This window comes from Triticum aestivum, chromosome 3B, assembly GCF_018294505.1.
Source record: "Triticum aestivum cultivar Chinese Spring chromosome 3B, IWGSC CS RefSeq v2.1, whole genome shotgun sequence".
Classification (NCBI taxonomy): Eukaryota; Viridiplantae; Streptophyta; class Magnoliopsida; order Poales; family Poaceae; genus Triticum; species Triticum aestivum.
This window is the reverse complement of record NC_057801.1, coordinates 593,257,046-593,273,638: the sequence shown is the minus strand read 5'-3', so window position 1 is coordinate 593,273,638 and position 16,593 is coordinate 593,257,046.

Here is a 16,593-nt window from a genome sequence, read left to right as displayed (position 1 = left end):
AAGAGGGATGAACTAACCTTGGGTTTTATCGATGTTGACTTCATGTAGGTGTTGATGACGTGGATGCTCTATGTTGATGTAGATATTTTGGAGCAATCCTTTGGAGTGAGCTGCACTTTCAATACCTACACGGGTTAGTCCCAAAGGAACAAACAAGATATCCATAGACATAGAGTGATGCACACACAAGATGATGTCTATGAAAGCATTGGGTTGCCTTGTCCCTTGTCTTACCAACAAGAGGGTTTGTGACTCCATGAACTAGTGCAATATGTGGAAGTTGGTTGCACTTGTCCTCGCCAAAATGATAAGAGTGAAGTATGTTGGCGGAGTCACCCTCAAGAACTCTCTAGTTCTTCTTCTTTGGGATCCACACCATCTTGATGGGAATCCTTGGAGTTGTAGTCGTACTTGATGAAGTAGAACTTGACGTAGTCTTGGGAACCCACTTGACCAAGGCCTTAGGAGCTTCTTGAAATGCATCAATATCCTCTTGAAGCTTGTCCTTGCCTTTTTGCTGGTGGTCTTGTGGTGGAAGATCATCTTGAGCTTGTGTCCCTTGGAAAGAAGTAGGATCATACTTCTCTTGTTGAGGAACAAACTTTGTCTTGGGGTATTGATCTTCTTCCCACTCAACTCCATTGGCGTTGAACTTTCGTTTAAAACCGACACCTTGGTTCTTCCGGTGCCTTCCTTGCTTGCGTACAATTTCCCCGAATTGCTTACTTCCGGCAAGGCTCTTGTAAACACCTTTCTCTATAGTTCCCTTCAATAAGCTGTTTTCTTGCTCAAGTGTAACTTGGCTAAGAGAATCATTAGTGGAATTAAGAGAACTACTAGAAGCAACAACATTGGATTTAGCATGATAATTGTTGTTACTACTAGAGGAAGAATCTTTCTTATTCTTGTTACTAGACTTGACTTGAGGCATGTAAGTTGATAAGAGTAAACGCTTGGCAATGTAAGAAGAACTTTACTTGCGAAGATCATCATTGATAGCTTTTAAAAACTCATGTTCTTGCTCAAGGTTGAGCTTTTCAAAACGTAATTTCTCATGAGTCCTTAAAAGTTCTCGATGATCTCCTAAGATAGTTTCATGAGCTAACTTAAGAGTGTTTAGTTCTTTAGTTAGAAGCTCAATCTTCTCCTTATCATTGTCATTCGTTTAATCTTGATTAGCATGATTAATTGATGTTTCATCATAGTATTCATCACTAGAGCTGTCAACAAGTAAATCATCATCACCTAGCAAGTCATCTTCATCACTATTGAAATCAACATACTCGGGGTGTAATACCTTAGGGCCTTTAGCCATGAAGCATCTTCCAAGTCCTTCATTTGGTGAATCAAATATGTCGTAGGAGTTGGTTGATACAAGTGCTAGACCGGCAACACCTTCATCTTGAGTATGTTCTGAGTGGGAGTGATAGCTTCTCTCGGAATGATGTTCGGAGTCGGAGCCGGATACCCATTCACCAACATGAGCTTGATGTCTTCGTTTTGTGTAGCTCTTTGATGATTTGTCCTTCCTTTCCGAATCCTTGCTCCTCCGGGATGTTCTTCGTTCATAACGATCATCTCTACTCCTTCTCTCTCTTGGTGGTGATTCTTCTCTTCTACTTCTTCTCTTAGGTGACTCTTCTCTTCTCTTGTAGGGAGCCGTACACTCATTGGAATAGTGTCCGGATCTTCCACAATTGTAGCAATTACACTCTCGACTCGAAGATCTTTTGTCATTGTAGGACCTTGACTTGGAACTTCTTTCCTTGCTCCTACTCTTGTAGAATTTGTTGAAATTCTTCACCATTAGGCTCAATTCTTCATTGAAGGTTTGTTTCTCACTTGATGATGGGGGAGCTTCACATGAGGCTTTGTAAGCACCACTTGACTTGTTATGGAGCTCTTCCTTATCATTGAGTGACATCTCATGAGCAACAATTCTTCCAATGACCTCCATTGGCTTGAGATTCTTGTAATTGGGCATCATTTGGATCAATGTGCACACGGTATCATATTTTCCATCCAAGGCTCTTAGGATCTTCTTGATGATGAATTTGTCGCTCATCTCTTCACTTCCTAGGCCGACAATCTCATTTGTGATGAGAGCAAGCCTAGAGTACATTTCAGCGACGCCTTCACCATCCTTCATCTTGAACTTGTCAAGTTGACTTTGAAGCACATCCAATTTGGATTCCTTGACGGAGTCGGTACCTTCATGCATGTAAATCAAAGTGTCCCAAATTTCCTTTGCATTCTCAAGATGACTGATTTTGTTGAATTCTTCGGGGCACAATCCGTTGAAGAGGATATCACAAGCTTGAGCGTTGTATTGCAACATCTTCAACTCTTTCGCGCTAGCTTCACGGTTCGGTTCTCTCCCATCAAAGAATTCACCTTGCAAGCCAATACACACAATAGCCCATACGGTAGGGTTATGTCCAAGAATATGCATTTTCATCTTATGCTTCCAACTAGCAAAATTAGTAACATCAAAGTAAGGACCTCTACGGTGATAATTTCCCTCGCTAGACGCCATACTCTCCTAGGTTGCGAAACCAAGGCTATGACCACCAAAGGCTATGGAAATCAAAGCAAATGGAGACCAAGGTTCTGATACCACTTGTAGGATCGAAAGTATGTTTAGAGGGGGGTGATTAGACTTCTTGACAAAATCAAAGTTTAGCCTTTTCCCAATTTTAATTCTTGGCAGGTTTTAGCAACTTAGCACAAGTCAAGCAATCAACCTACACATGCAATTCTAGAGTATAGCAGCAGAAAGTAACACAATTGCATATGAAGGTAAAGGGGAGGAGTTTGAGGAGGCAAACACAATTTGGAGACACGGATATTTTTGATCTGTGGTTCCGATAGGTGGTGCTATCGGACATCCACGTTGATGGAGACTTCAACCCGTGAAGGGTAATGGTTGCGCAAGTCCACGGAGGGCTCCACCCAAGAAGGGTCCACGAAGTAGCAACCTTGTCTATCCCACCATGGCCGTCGCCCACAAAGGACTTGCCTCATTAGGGGTAGATCTTCACGAAGTAGGCAATCTCCTTTCCCGAACAAACTCCTTGGTTCAACTCCACAATCTTGTCGGAGGCTCCCAAGTGACACATAGCCCATTCAGGAGACACCACTCTCCAAGAAGTAACAAATGGTGTGTTGATGATGAACTCCTTGCTCTTGTGCTTCAAATGATAGTCTCCCTAACACTCAACTCTCTCTCACAGAATATGGATTTGGTGGAAATAAGATTTGAGTGGAAAGCAACTTGGGGAAGGCTAGAGATCAAGATTCATATGGTTGGATTGGAATATCTTGACCTCAACACAAGTGTAGGTGGTTCTCTCTCAGAAAATGTAAGTTGGAAGTGTAGGCATGTTCGGATGGCTCTCTTCACAAATGAAGAGGAGGTGGAGGGGTATATATAGCCTCGACACAAAATCTAACCGTTACACACAACTTACCAATCTCGGTGGGACCGAATTGAGAAACTCGGTCAGACCGATTCAGTAAATCTAGTGACCGTTAGGATTTTCGGTGGGACCGACATGCAACTCGGTAGGACCGATATGGTTAGGTTTAGGGCATAACGTAATCTCGTTGAGACCGATTACACAAACTCGGTGAGACCGATTTTGGTAATAAGCTAACCAGAGAGTTGGTCAGGTAAACTCGGTGGGACCGATTCGCTCATCTCGGTTGGACCGAAACATTACGAAAGGGAAACAGAGAGTTTACATTGCAATCTCGGTGGGACCGATCGCTCATCTCAGTGGGACCGAAATGTTACGAAGGGAAACAGAGATATTACAATCCCATCTCGGTGAGACCGAGATCCCTATCGGTGAGACCGATTTGCCTAGGGTTTGTGGCAGTGGCTATGACATCTGAACTCGGTGGCGCCAGATAGAAAGAATCTGCGGGGCCGAGTTTGACTTTTGGTTTAGGTCATATGTGGATGTGAGAAAGTAGTTGAGGGCTTTTGAGCATATCACTAAGCATTTTGAGCAAGAACCTCATTAAGCAACACCTCATCCCTCCTTGATAGTATTGGCTTTTCCTATAGACTCAATGTGATCTTGGATCACTAAAATAGAAAATGCAGAGTCTTGAGCTTTGAGCTTGAGCCAATCCTTTTGTCCTTAGTATTTTGAGGGGTCCACTTTTCACATCCATGCCATACCAATCATTGAGCTTTCCTGAAATATTTATCTTGGAATAGCATTAGCTCAATGAGCTATATGTTTTTAGGAATTACCATAACCACTGAGGGATAGTTGCACTTTCAGAAGCCGCCCCCTGAGGAGGCCTTGTGTCATCCACCCCACGAGGCTTGGCCCCGTGCGAGGGTCTTGAACTTTGGCTAATGATGACGGGCATTACCGGGCCACTGCTTGAGCCACGCTGCGGGCCGCAGGCAGGCAAGTCTAGGGACACCCATTCCCAGAACACCGACAGCTAGCCCTGCTCGGGAGCTGCAGCGCAAGCAGCTGAGCAAGTTGATGAGACTGCACGTGTTTGACACTTATATCCTCCTCACTCTGAAAGATAAAGAAGCAGACAGATGACAGGTTTTGCACATATAAGTATCAGTGCTGACAATTCATCACATTTCTTACCGACGAATAAAGTGACACAGTTTAAAATATCATTAACACAATATGATATTATTCAGGTCAAGACATGGCAGGAAATGACATTGTGAAGCAGTTGGCAGCTTCACGACACCACTGGATTACAGTTCAAGAACTCATAAGTATCAATGGTTAGTTTGTTGTCAATTTATCCCATTTCAGATTGGCAAAATAAGATCACTTGCTTTGTATAGTTTAACTTACATGGCATGAAGAAGGAACTTGGTTGTACAACTAAAAACTTAAATTGAGAAGGGCAAAGTTTTGTTTATGAACTACATAATAAACTTTAAACATGCAATTTGATGCAAACACCAAAAATAAACAACTATTGCAGTCATGCCTAACCAAATATACTCAACAAAGTTTGAAAGCTTGAGAAGGAAAAACTTACATTATTGGTGAAGGCAGGCTCTATAAAGCCCTTGTCCATTCTGATGGGGGGGGGGCAATTCAAGAAGTTTACCATAGAATCTTCTTCATAAGCATTGCCTTTATTCTACATTTGTTAAGAGTAAATATAGATGTGACAATATAAGAAAAAATGGAGAATATTTAAGATAAGATGAAGAGTGATGCTACATAACCAAGTAGCTATAAATGTAAGTACAGCGATACAGGCAAAAGGTACAACCAAGAGCGATCCAGAGCTAAACTTCTTCAGTACCATCGGCGTTATCCAACCTTATGGTAAGAGTAAATATAGATCTTATGTGTAGAAAATGGAGGGAAAAGGAAAATAAGCTGCAGAGTGATGGTACAGGAACAACTACCTGTCAATATAAGTACACTGATAAAGGACAGGAGGTACTTACAAGAACAATGCAGAGCTAAAAAATTTCATTGGCATTGGATATATTCTACACTAATGTAACCATTCATACAGATAAGATAATTTGGAGCGAACATTTGATAAGCAAGCTATCATGCATACTATTGTCACATAATGAACCAGGTATGTATGCAAGTACAGTGATACAGGACAACATGTACTAACAAGAGCAAAGAAGTGGGCATCATATTTGCGATATCCTGTAGTTCTTTTCAAACCGGAATTCTTTTTTCGAGCAGATTTCCTACAAAAAAGATCCGTAAGGCACATGCGAAAAAGTAGAAGTTCAAATTGTCATGCGATATCATAGATAGTACCTCATCCTCGGAACAAGACCAGTGCATAACAAGGTTTTTCCATTCAATGTCTTCTAAAGTTAGCACATGAGACTTCACCGGAAATTCGTTTATAGACTTGCCATCAAAGTATGATTTCCTCAGGTAACACCGATACTGTTGCAATGCTTCCTTGAAAAGCTCAAGCAAGCTTTGCTCATCATGACTATCCATATTCTTATAGGATTCAAGTGGGCAGGCCACTACAAATCCTATTCGCATGTTTACAAAATCCTACGAATCAAAGAGGCCCGAAGAGTTCAAAGTGTCCATCACAACCGACCGTATAGACCTCTACACTGCAAATGTCCCTGCTCATCTTCACTACAAGGAACATACTGTACTACTATCATACTCCCTCCATTCCAAAATATAAGTCTTTGTAGAGATTTCCACTATGGATCACATACAGATGTATCCAGATACATTTTAGAGTGTAGATTCACTCATTTTGCTCCATATGTAGTCCATGGTGGAATCTATACAAAGACTTGTATTTTGGAATGGAGAGAGTACTTATTAAAGAAGAACGGAAGAGGAACATGCTAAATAAGAGCAAGCAGATTTTGGATAATAAAATGTTCGTTGCGCAGTGCCCACACATGATGAACTAGAGCGCATTAAGAATGCAACTCCCTGCTTTCTCTTCACCATTTCAGGCGGTGGGATGAAGATCCTACGTTTCCTAACCCTTCTTCTTCCTCGTCTCTGATTCTTCCCATACAGAACATCGCACGGGCCGACCGGACCACCGGCCCCCACCGCTTGTGTTCCTCCGCCACCCCCACCCCCACCCCGCCCCCACCCGTGTCGAGTTTTCTTCGTTCGACGAGGCCCCACCACCGCCCCCCACAACCACCATCCCCACCCGAGCCCCTTCGTTCGCACCGGCGAACTCCGGCGAGCTCTGAAAAATTGACTGACCCAATTTTGAAATTTAGTCTACTGTGATTTAACTAGTGTGGAATATAAAAGGGGAAAACCATAAGCATTAGGAGTATAGTGTTGAGCGTTCCATGGTGGATCTGAAGGTGCAAACCTGACAAAGGCAACTTCACAACCAATCTTTGCTTTCAACTAGCATGTAAGTGACGGACAAGAAATCAGAGTAAACCAGTGGCGATCTATTTTCTTGCTGCGATAATAAGTTGAGCAGATATGAAAGAGTATCGCCTCTGGTGCGGCGCCGTGTATGCATCTGCTTAGAATTTGACGGTGTTGCAGTAGTGATGGCTGTCAGCAGCGTGAAAGCAGATCTAGGAGGGTAGATGGTGGCGGCGGGGCATGGTGGACGAGACGGTCGTAGGAGCGGTGCCGGCAAGGTGGACGACGGCGGGGATGAAGCGAGATGACGAGATGCAAGGATCCCGGTCCGAAGCCGTGGATGAGATAGGTCGATCTCTTGTAATGGACGGCGGCGTTGGGGTATCAGCTCCGGCATGGTGGAGGAGGACGGCGGTGGATGGGGTGGCGGATGGAGGAGGCTGGGGTGGAGAGGGTGTTTTGGCGTCCACAGAGTACGAATGGGGAAATGGAGGTAGAGAGGAAGGGGGAACCATGTCTTCAATGCGCGCTTGTCTCAAATGCGAGGAAATTTACAAACTTAGTCCCCGTTTCAAATTTCCAACATCACAGCAATATTAGTCGGTTGGGGATAGGACAGTAATCTCACATACACCGAATATTTACCAATGAGAGTTTGTTTTTGGCGCCCACTGTGTATGAATCGGGGAGGGAGTCGATTTCGGCCGAGGACACACTGTGTTTTGGCGCCCACCGTGTATGAATACGGCTGGGAGGCGGTTATGTCATGTTTGAGTGAAATTACAAACCTACCCCTATTGAAACCTATAGAAATCGAGCACATAGGCTTTGCGTGGTAGGGATAGGCAGTAGTAATTTCCATCTCGTAGATTTTGGTTTCGGGCGGTTACTGCGACTTTCCCCGCTTCATTCAAATTTTACAGAGTGCATGTTTACCGTGCCAACTCAATTCGAATCCCATTTGTATTCTATTTTTTCGGGTGGAATCCATTTTTGATTGGAATAAAATTCTATATACATCATTTTTTTATATATACTTTCAAAAGCACAACACCCTTTATACATAAATATGGTTTACAAATGGCATGATCTCAGATTCATAAGGTTATATCCATCAATTTGGATTTTCAAATATTTGAAACCAGTTTATGTTGAAATCCAATGTATGCATTCCTCGCTAACTGTCTCCAATTAATGTGTGTTTCATGCATTTTTTACTTCTCAAACATGTATAATGTGTTTCACACACGCAACATATAGTGTAATCCCATTTAGACATTAATTGCATATAAACCATGCATTGTTTCTAATTAAAGAATCTATGGATCACCAATATTGATAAACTATATAACATTACACGTGTCCCCAAATTCAAATGAATATGCATGTTTGATAAACCAATTTGCGTTATGATATTATCAATGTCGTGATCTCTAGTTTAAATATTTGAATCCCCTTTAATCCAGATATTCGTCTCATATAGCTATCACTCATGCTGATATAGGACTATCTCTCGAGACCTATACATGTTCATCATCTCTCGGGTATCTCTCGTGCTACCTGTATGTAGACAATGATCTTTTATCTTTGTAACACACTGACGGTACTCTCTCCCTCGACCTTCATCACTCTATCTCTCTCTAAGTATATCTCGCTCCCTGTTATGTGTCTCTAACTATGATTCTCCATGCAGAATCTCTTTCTCTCACACAAACACAAAACTTTGTCTCCCGAGGTCTCATTTCTCTCTACTATTCCCCCGTGTGCCACTCGCACACCCCTCATACAAAGATGTCTTTCGCTCCTTAGGTATGAGAACCTACAACTCTTCCTCTTAAATATCTCGTTCTCACACACAAACACAAACTTTGTCTCCCAGGGTCTCATATTTCTCCACTGTTCTCTTGTATGTCGCTTACACACTCTCTCTCTCCCTAGAGATATCTTGCGTTCCCTCATATCTCTCTCTAGCTATCACTCTCGTTGTGAAATATCTTTCTCTCTCGCAGACACAAAACTCTATCTCTCGGGATCTCATTTCTCTCTGATATTTGTTTGTATGTGACTCACATGCACCCTATCTCTATCTCTCTCACACCCACACACATAATTCAGCCTTCTGATCCACTCGACTCCTATCTCTAACGCACACTAGCTAGCATCTTTATCTTTCTATTTATCTGTTTCTCCATCAACCTTCTTGCTCTCCCTCACTCTTGCTTCCTATCACGCACATTACATATGTTTCTCTCTACATGCAGTCAAGTGCCCTCTTTTTATCACGCACACACATAACTTCACCCTCTAAACCACCCCGCGGTCATCTCCAACACTCAAACTAGAGGATGTCCCTCTAGCTAGCATTTCCATCTCTGTATCTGTCTGTAGTTTCTCCGCCAACATTTCTTTCTCGCACGGAGTCTTGCTTCCTATCACACATACTATATATGTCTCTCCATACATATGCATTTATAGGTTGATCTCTTTTGCACAATCGTTGTGCCTCACTCCCTCTGCTCGCCATAGATGCATGCTCCATCCCACGCCACTATCTCTTAAAGACAAAAAACACATGCTCAATTGTCGGGCCTTCTTCCCTGCATTCTCACATACATGCATATTGTCATACTGATCCATCTCTCCCATGTCGTTGATCTTATGACTTATGTCTTCTTTCTTTTATCTCGATCATGCGCGCGCACACACACACATCGCACATATACATGTATACCTCTCACACATGCACGTTCAAGGTCTCTATGTCTCCATACGTAGTTAATTACCCTCAACCCTTACGCCACATTGAATCGTTCTCTCCTTGTGTGCACAAAACTTCTGCATGGATGGGTAAAACACACACTCACACTTAACAATCTTCTTCTAGCTACCCCCCTCTCACTCTTCCCCTAAATCCCCGAAACCAATAAGACCATCCCTTCGTTTAATTCCTGCCTACATGCACCATCGATATATAGTAGTCTTCCTCGGTGTCTCTCGAACAAACACGTTCTATCGATGTCGACTCCTCTCACGCGCACACACCTTCTCTTCCCTCTCTACGGGCATTTTCTCTCTCGCACCCCATCGTTGGTGGCCTATGCCATACACATCACCTCTCTATGATGAAGCCATGCACACTTAAATTACATCCGCCACCGAGGACCCCGCGACACACACACACACACACATACACACACAAACACACACACACACACGCACCCACCCACCCACACACACACATACACACAAACACACTGTCAGCGTTCTGGGAACGGGGGTCCCCAGACTTGCCTGCCTGCGGCCTGCAGCGTGGCTATGGCAGTGGCCCAGTACGTCCCGTTTTCATCAACCCAAGCTCAAGACCCTCGCGAGGGGCCAAGCCTCGCGGGGCGGACGACACAAGGCCTCCTCAGGGGTGGCCTCACCAGGCAGGATAGCGAGGAGGCAGAGAGATCAAGGCCAGGGGTACCTCGTGAAGTGCTCATGACGCAAGCCATGAAGATTGAGACCAGGCGGGCGCCAGCTTGTGAAGTGTCCTTATTTCCCCTTTGGTGCAAAGGGGGCAAGCGCAGGCGGAGAGTACCGATGCATCAAGCAAAGGTTTCCATATCAGTGCAACAAGACCTAGACCAGTAGAGCGGCACGACGGAGGTCAACGTGGAGCCCAAGACGGCATCATCACCAGTGCCTTTGGCAGTCGAAGACCACCTTTAGTCAGGATAGCTTTTACTAGTTGTCCCCTTTCAAAATGGACGTTGTTGGCTCCCTTCCCGCTCAATATTTGGGAAGAGGACCAGGGACTCTATAAATAGGGATAGCCACCGCAGTAGAAGGCATCTCATCTGGAAGCATCTCATCCAGAGGCATCTTAGGACGAATCCTCCCCAAGCAGCGCACCACACCACCACAAGAACACCCCTCCTCGCGAGGCTGTTCTTCCTCTGTACTGTTCATCATCAGCCGAAGAGGTAATCCACCACCACACACTAGAGTAGGGTATTACACCACAACGGTGGCCCGAACTAGTATAAACCTTGCGTCTCTCGTGTTGTTCATCGTGCTAGCTTAGAATCGCGGTGAGGTTTTGGGGCATAGATCGGTAGGGAGAAGATCTTCGTGCGCACCCTAGAGTTCGAACCTTAAGGGTTTTGCCGGAACCCGATATCCGACATTTGGCGTGCCAGGTAGGGGTGCGCCGAAATCTTTTCTCCGCAGATCTGCGTTCCATCGTTTCATCGCGTCCATGGCTGACGCTCGCCGAGCCCGCGCCGGCCGCCGGGCTGCTCTCGCCGCCCGTGTCGCCCAGACAGCTCCCATCGGTGGGCCTTCTCGTTGTTCTTCGTCGCCTGCCACCAACGCCGCCACCAGCCCAGCGGGGAACAAGTAGCAAGCATCTTCGCTGCACCCCTCGGTGCGGTGGGAAGGCCGCAACGCCACTCCGTCACTGACCCCAGCTGGTTCGTTGTCTCACACTCGTCGTGCCCCCACGGACGCGCAGGCCGTGTTGCTCCTAGCACGTGAGCTCCTGCACTACCGCCCCGTCGACAACCTCTACGAGGAGTGTCTCGCTCGTATCACCGAGCTCGTCAGCGCCGCAGGGGGCTCTCCTGCACCGTCCCTCTCACTGCCTCGCCCTCCGTCATGTATGGGCGACGCGGCTCAGGGAGTGCCTCCGCCACCTCCTCCCCAAGAAGGCGCCCTGGCTCCGAGGTGCGCGGCTCCTGGGTGAGACCCGCCACGTCCAGCGCCCGCGCGCCAAGAAAGAAGCTGCGAAGAAATCCCTTGACCCCAAGATGGGGCTCGCGTTCTCCCGGCGCCAGCGCGTCAAGATCGCATCCCCGCACCAGCGCGTCAAGACCCTGCGCTGCCCCCGGCGACAGCACGCGCGGACCACCAGGACCAAGCCCCGCATCAGCAGAAGGCTCAGGTGACCAAAGCAGGTTGCCTCGCCTTCACCACCGAGCTGCATAGCGTCGCTTGGACCGGCAAGTTCAAGCCAGACCTGCCTCCTCGATAAGACGGTACTTCCGACCCCGCGGAGTTCCTGCAGCTCTATGAGTTGGGTATCGAGGCGGCCAACAAAGACGAGAAGGTCATGGCGAACTGGTTTTCCATGGCGCTCAAGGATGGTGCCCGCACCTGGCTCCTGAACCTGCCTCCCAGCTCGATCTCCACCTGGGAGGAGATGCATAGCCGCTTCATTTCCAACTTCCAGGGCACTCGCGACCGCCCCCTGTCCGTGGGTGACCTGTGCCGAATCAAACAACAGACAGGGGAGACTCTGCAAAAATACATCCAACGCTTCAACAACGCCCGCCTCAAAATCCCCAGGGTGACGAACGAGGCCATCATCTCATCGTTTTCTGATGGCATCCGCGACATCAAGATGATGGAGGATCTCTCCATCCACGAGGATCTGTGCACATCTCTGGAGCTATTCAACCTGGCGACCAAGTGCACAAGGGCTAAGGAAGGACGCCTTTCCCTCCTCGAGCTTCCAGCTGCTGACCCAGAAGAGAAGACAGCCAAGGCCAAGGACGTGAAGCGCAAAGGAGCAGCCGTGCTCGCAGCGGAGCCAGACACAAAGCGCAGCAGGGACCAGCCGGAGTCGTCCAAGGGCAACCGATTCTGCGCCTACGACAACCTCTACACCCACAACACCAATGAATGCCAGGAGCTCAGGGCCGCTCGAGAAGGACGCATCGGTCGATGCCCCGAGCGCAACAACCGGGGCTACGGCCGAGGTAGAGGAAGAGGTGGAGGACGATGGGACGACCAGTGCCCTCGCCAGGAGTGGCGTGATTGACCTCGCGAGGATCACTGATACGTCTCGAACGTATCTATAATGTATGAAGCATTCATGCTATTATATTATCTATTTTGGATGTTTATGGGCTTTATTATACACTTTTATATTATTTTTGGGACTAACCTATTAACCGGAGGCCCAACCCATATTGCTGTTTTCTCGCCTATTTCAGTGTTTCGAAGAAAAAGAATATCAAACTGAGTCCAAACGGAATGAAACCTTCAGGAAAGTTATTTTTGGAATGGAAGCAATCCAGGGGACTTGGAGTGCATGTCAGAGAAGCTTCGAGGAAGCCATGAGGCAGGGAGACATGCCCACCTCCCCTAGGCGCGCCCTCCACCCTCGTGGGCCCCTCGTGGCTCCCCTGACCAACTTCTTTCGCCTATATAAGTCCATATACCCTAAAACCTTTGAGGAACACAATAGATCTGGAGTTCCGCCGCCGCAAGCCACTGTAGCCACCAAAAACCTCTCAGGAGCCCTTTCCGGCACCCTGCCGGAGGGGGAACCCATCACCGGTGGCCATCTTCATCATCCCGACGCTCTCCATGACGAGGAGGGAGTAGTTCACCCTCAGGGCTGAGGGTATGTACCAGTAGCTATGTGTTTGATCTCTCTCTCTCTTGTGTTATTGAAGTGATACAATCTTGATGTATTGCGAGCTTTGCTATTGTAGTTGGATCTTATGATGTTTCTCCCCCTCTACTCTCTTGTAATGGATTGAGTTTTCCCTTTGAAGTTATCTTATCGGATTGATTCTTTAAGGATTTGAGAACACTTGATGTATGTCTTGTCGTGCTTATCTGTGGTGACAATGGGATATTCATGTGATCCACTTGATGTATGTTTTGGTGATCAACTTGCGGGTTCAATGAACTTAAGCATAGGGGTTGGCACACGTTTTAGTCTTGACTCTCCTGTAGAAACTTTGGGGCACTCTTTGAAGTATTTTGTGTTGGTTGAATATATGAATTTGAGATTGTGTGATGCATATCATATAATCATGCGCACGGATACTTGAGGTGACAATGGAGTATCTATGTGACATTAGGGTTTTGGTTGATTTGTGTCTTAAGGTGTTATTCTAGTATGAACTCTATGAAAGACTGAACAGAAAGAATAGCTTCATGTTATTTACTACCGACTCTTCAATAGATAGAATAGAAAGGATGACTTTGAGGTGGTTTCGTACCCTACCATAATCTCTTCGTTTGTTCTCCTCTATTAGTAACTTTGGAGTGACTCTTTGTTGCATGTTGAGGGATAGTTATATGATCCAACTATGTAATTATTGTTGAGAGAACTTGCAATAGTGAAAGTATGAACCCTAGGCCTTGTTTCCTAGCATTGCAATACCATTTACACTCACTTTTATCATTATTTACCTTGCTGTTTTTATATTTTCAGATTACAAATACCCATATCTACCATCCATATTGCACATGTATCACCATCTCTTCGCCGAACTAGTGCACCTATACAATTTACCATTGTATTGGGTGTGCTGGGGACACAAGAGACTCTTTGTTATTTGGTTGCAGGGTTGCTTGAGAGAGACCATCTTCATCCTACGCCTCCCACAGATTGATAAACCTCAGGTCATCCACCTGAGGGAAATTTGCTACTGTCGTACAAATCTCTGCACTTGGAGGCCCAACAACGTCTACAAGAAGAAGGTTGTGTAGTAGACATCAAGATCTTTTCTGGCGCCGTTGTCGGGGAGGTGAGTGCTTGAAGGTATATCTTTAGATCGTGCAATCGAATCTTTTTGTTTCTTGTTTTATCACTAGTTTAGTTTATAAAAGAAAACTAAAAAAATGGAATTGAGTTTGTCTTATACGCTTCATCTTTTTAATATCTTTCGTAAGTATGATGAAAAGGAAAATTGTGCTCAAGTTCTAGAAGAAGAAGTCTATAAAATGTTTGGCATAAAATATTTGAATGATGAGCATGATTGCAATGTTGTTACTATGAATTCCTTGAATATCCATGATGCTAATGATATGCAAAGCCACAAGCTTGGGGAAGCTATGTTTGATGAAGATGATATTTTTTGTCCCCCAAGTTTTGATGAGAATATTTATTATTATGAAAGCATGCCTCCTATTTATGATGATTATATTGATGAAAGTGGATTTGGATAGGTCATGACTTTATTTAGTGATGAATCCACTATTTCGGAAGAGGCTCCAATTGATTATGAGAACAAAGTTGATATCTATGATGATTATTGTGACGACTTGTATGCTATTAATAATAATGATAACCATGAAACTTTTCATCATGATTTTAGTTTTCAATTGGATTATGCTTCACATGATAGTTATTTTGTTGAGTTTGCTCCCGCTACTATTGATGAGAATAAATTTGCTTATGTGGAGAGTAGTAAATTTTCTATGCAAGTAGATCATGAAAAGAATGCTTTAGGTGCTGGTTATATTGTTGAATTCATTCATGATGCTACTGAAAATTATTATGGGTGAGGAACATATGCTTGTAGGAATTGCAATAATATCAAGTTTCCGCTCTATGTGCTTAAAATCTTGAAGTTGTGCTTGTTTTGCCTTCCTATGCTAGTTGATTATTGTTCCCATAAGTTGTTTGTTCACAAAATCCCTATGCATAGGAAGTGGGTTAGACTTAAATGTGCTAGTCATATTCTTCATGATGCTCTCTTTATGTTTCAATTCTTATCTTTTATGTGAGCATCATTGAAATCATCATGCCTAGCTAGGGGCGTTAAATGATAGCGCTTGTTGGGAGGCAACCCAATTTATTTTTGTTCCTTGATTTTTGTTCCTGTTTAGTAATAAATAATTCATCTAGCCTCTGGTTAGATGTGGTTTTATGTTTTAATTAGTGTTTGTGCAAAGTAGAACCTTTGGGAAGGCTTGGGTGAAGTCTATGCGATCTTGCTGTAAAAAATAGAAGCTTTTACGCTCATGAGATTAGCTGCCATTATTTACTGGAGAGTGATTTTAGGTTGATTGGTTTTGAATATTATTAATAGACAAATTCCTCAGGACCACCAATTTATTTTAGAATTTTTGTAGTTACAGAAGTATTCGAATGATACAGATTACTACAAACTGTTCTGTTTTTGACAGATTCTGTTTTCTATGTGTTGTTTGCTTATTTTGATGAATCTATGAGTAGTATCGGAGGGTATGAACCATAGAGAAGTTGGAATAGAGTATATATTACACCAATATGAATTTAGAATGAGTTTACAACAGTACCTAAGTGGTGTTTTATTTTCTTATACTAACGGAGCTTACAAGTTTTGTGTTGTGAAGTTTTCAAGTTTTGGGTAAAGATTCGATGGACTATGGAATAAGGAGTGGAAAGAGACTAAGCTTGGGGATGCCCAAAGCACCCCAAGGTAATATTCAAGGACAACCAAGAGCCTAAGCTTGGGGATGCCCCGGAAGGCATCCCCTCTTTTGTCTTTGTTCATCGGTAACTTTACTTGGAGCTATATTTTTATTCACCACATGATATGTGTTTTGCTTGAAGCGTCATTTTCTTTTGTTAGTATTTGCTTGCTGTGATTTATAATAATGTTTTGAATCTATGTTTTCAATAAAAATGTCAAGGATAGCATTTACCATGCTTATTTTGCAAGTATACATGTTGCTGTTTCAAAACAGAAAGTTTACCGCTTTTGCAAAAATTCCCTAGAAAAGTCAGAGAAGGATATAAGGTTGAAACTTTTTGCATAATGAGCTCTGATAAATCTTCTACAGTGTAGTACTTTTCTCATAATTTTTGGAGTTAGGGAAGTATGATGAATCGTGCATTCTTTACAGACTATAATGTTTTGGTAGATTGCTGTTATGTTTGCATTGTTTGCATATGTTTGCTTGTTTAATTATTCTATTTGAGGATAGGAGTATTAAATATGCAAAGAAATTTAGTATTCAATGTTGAATA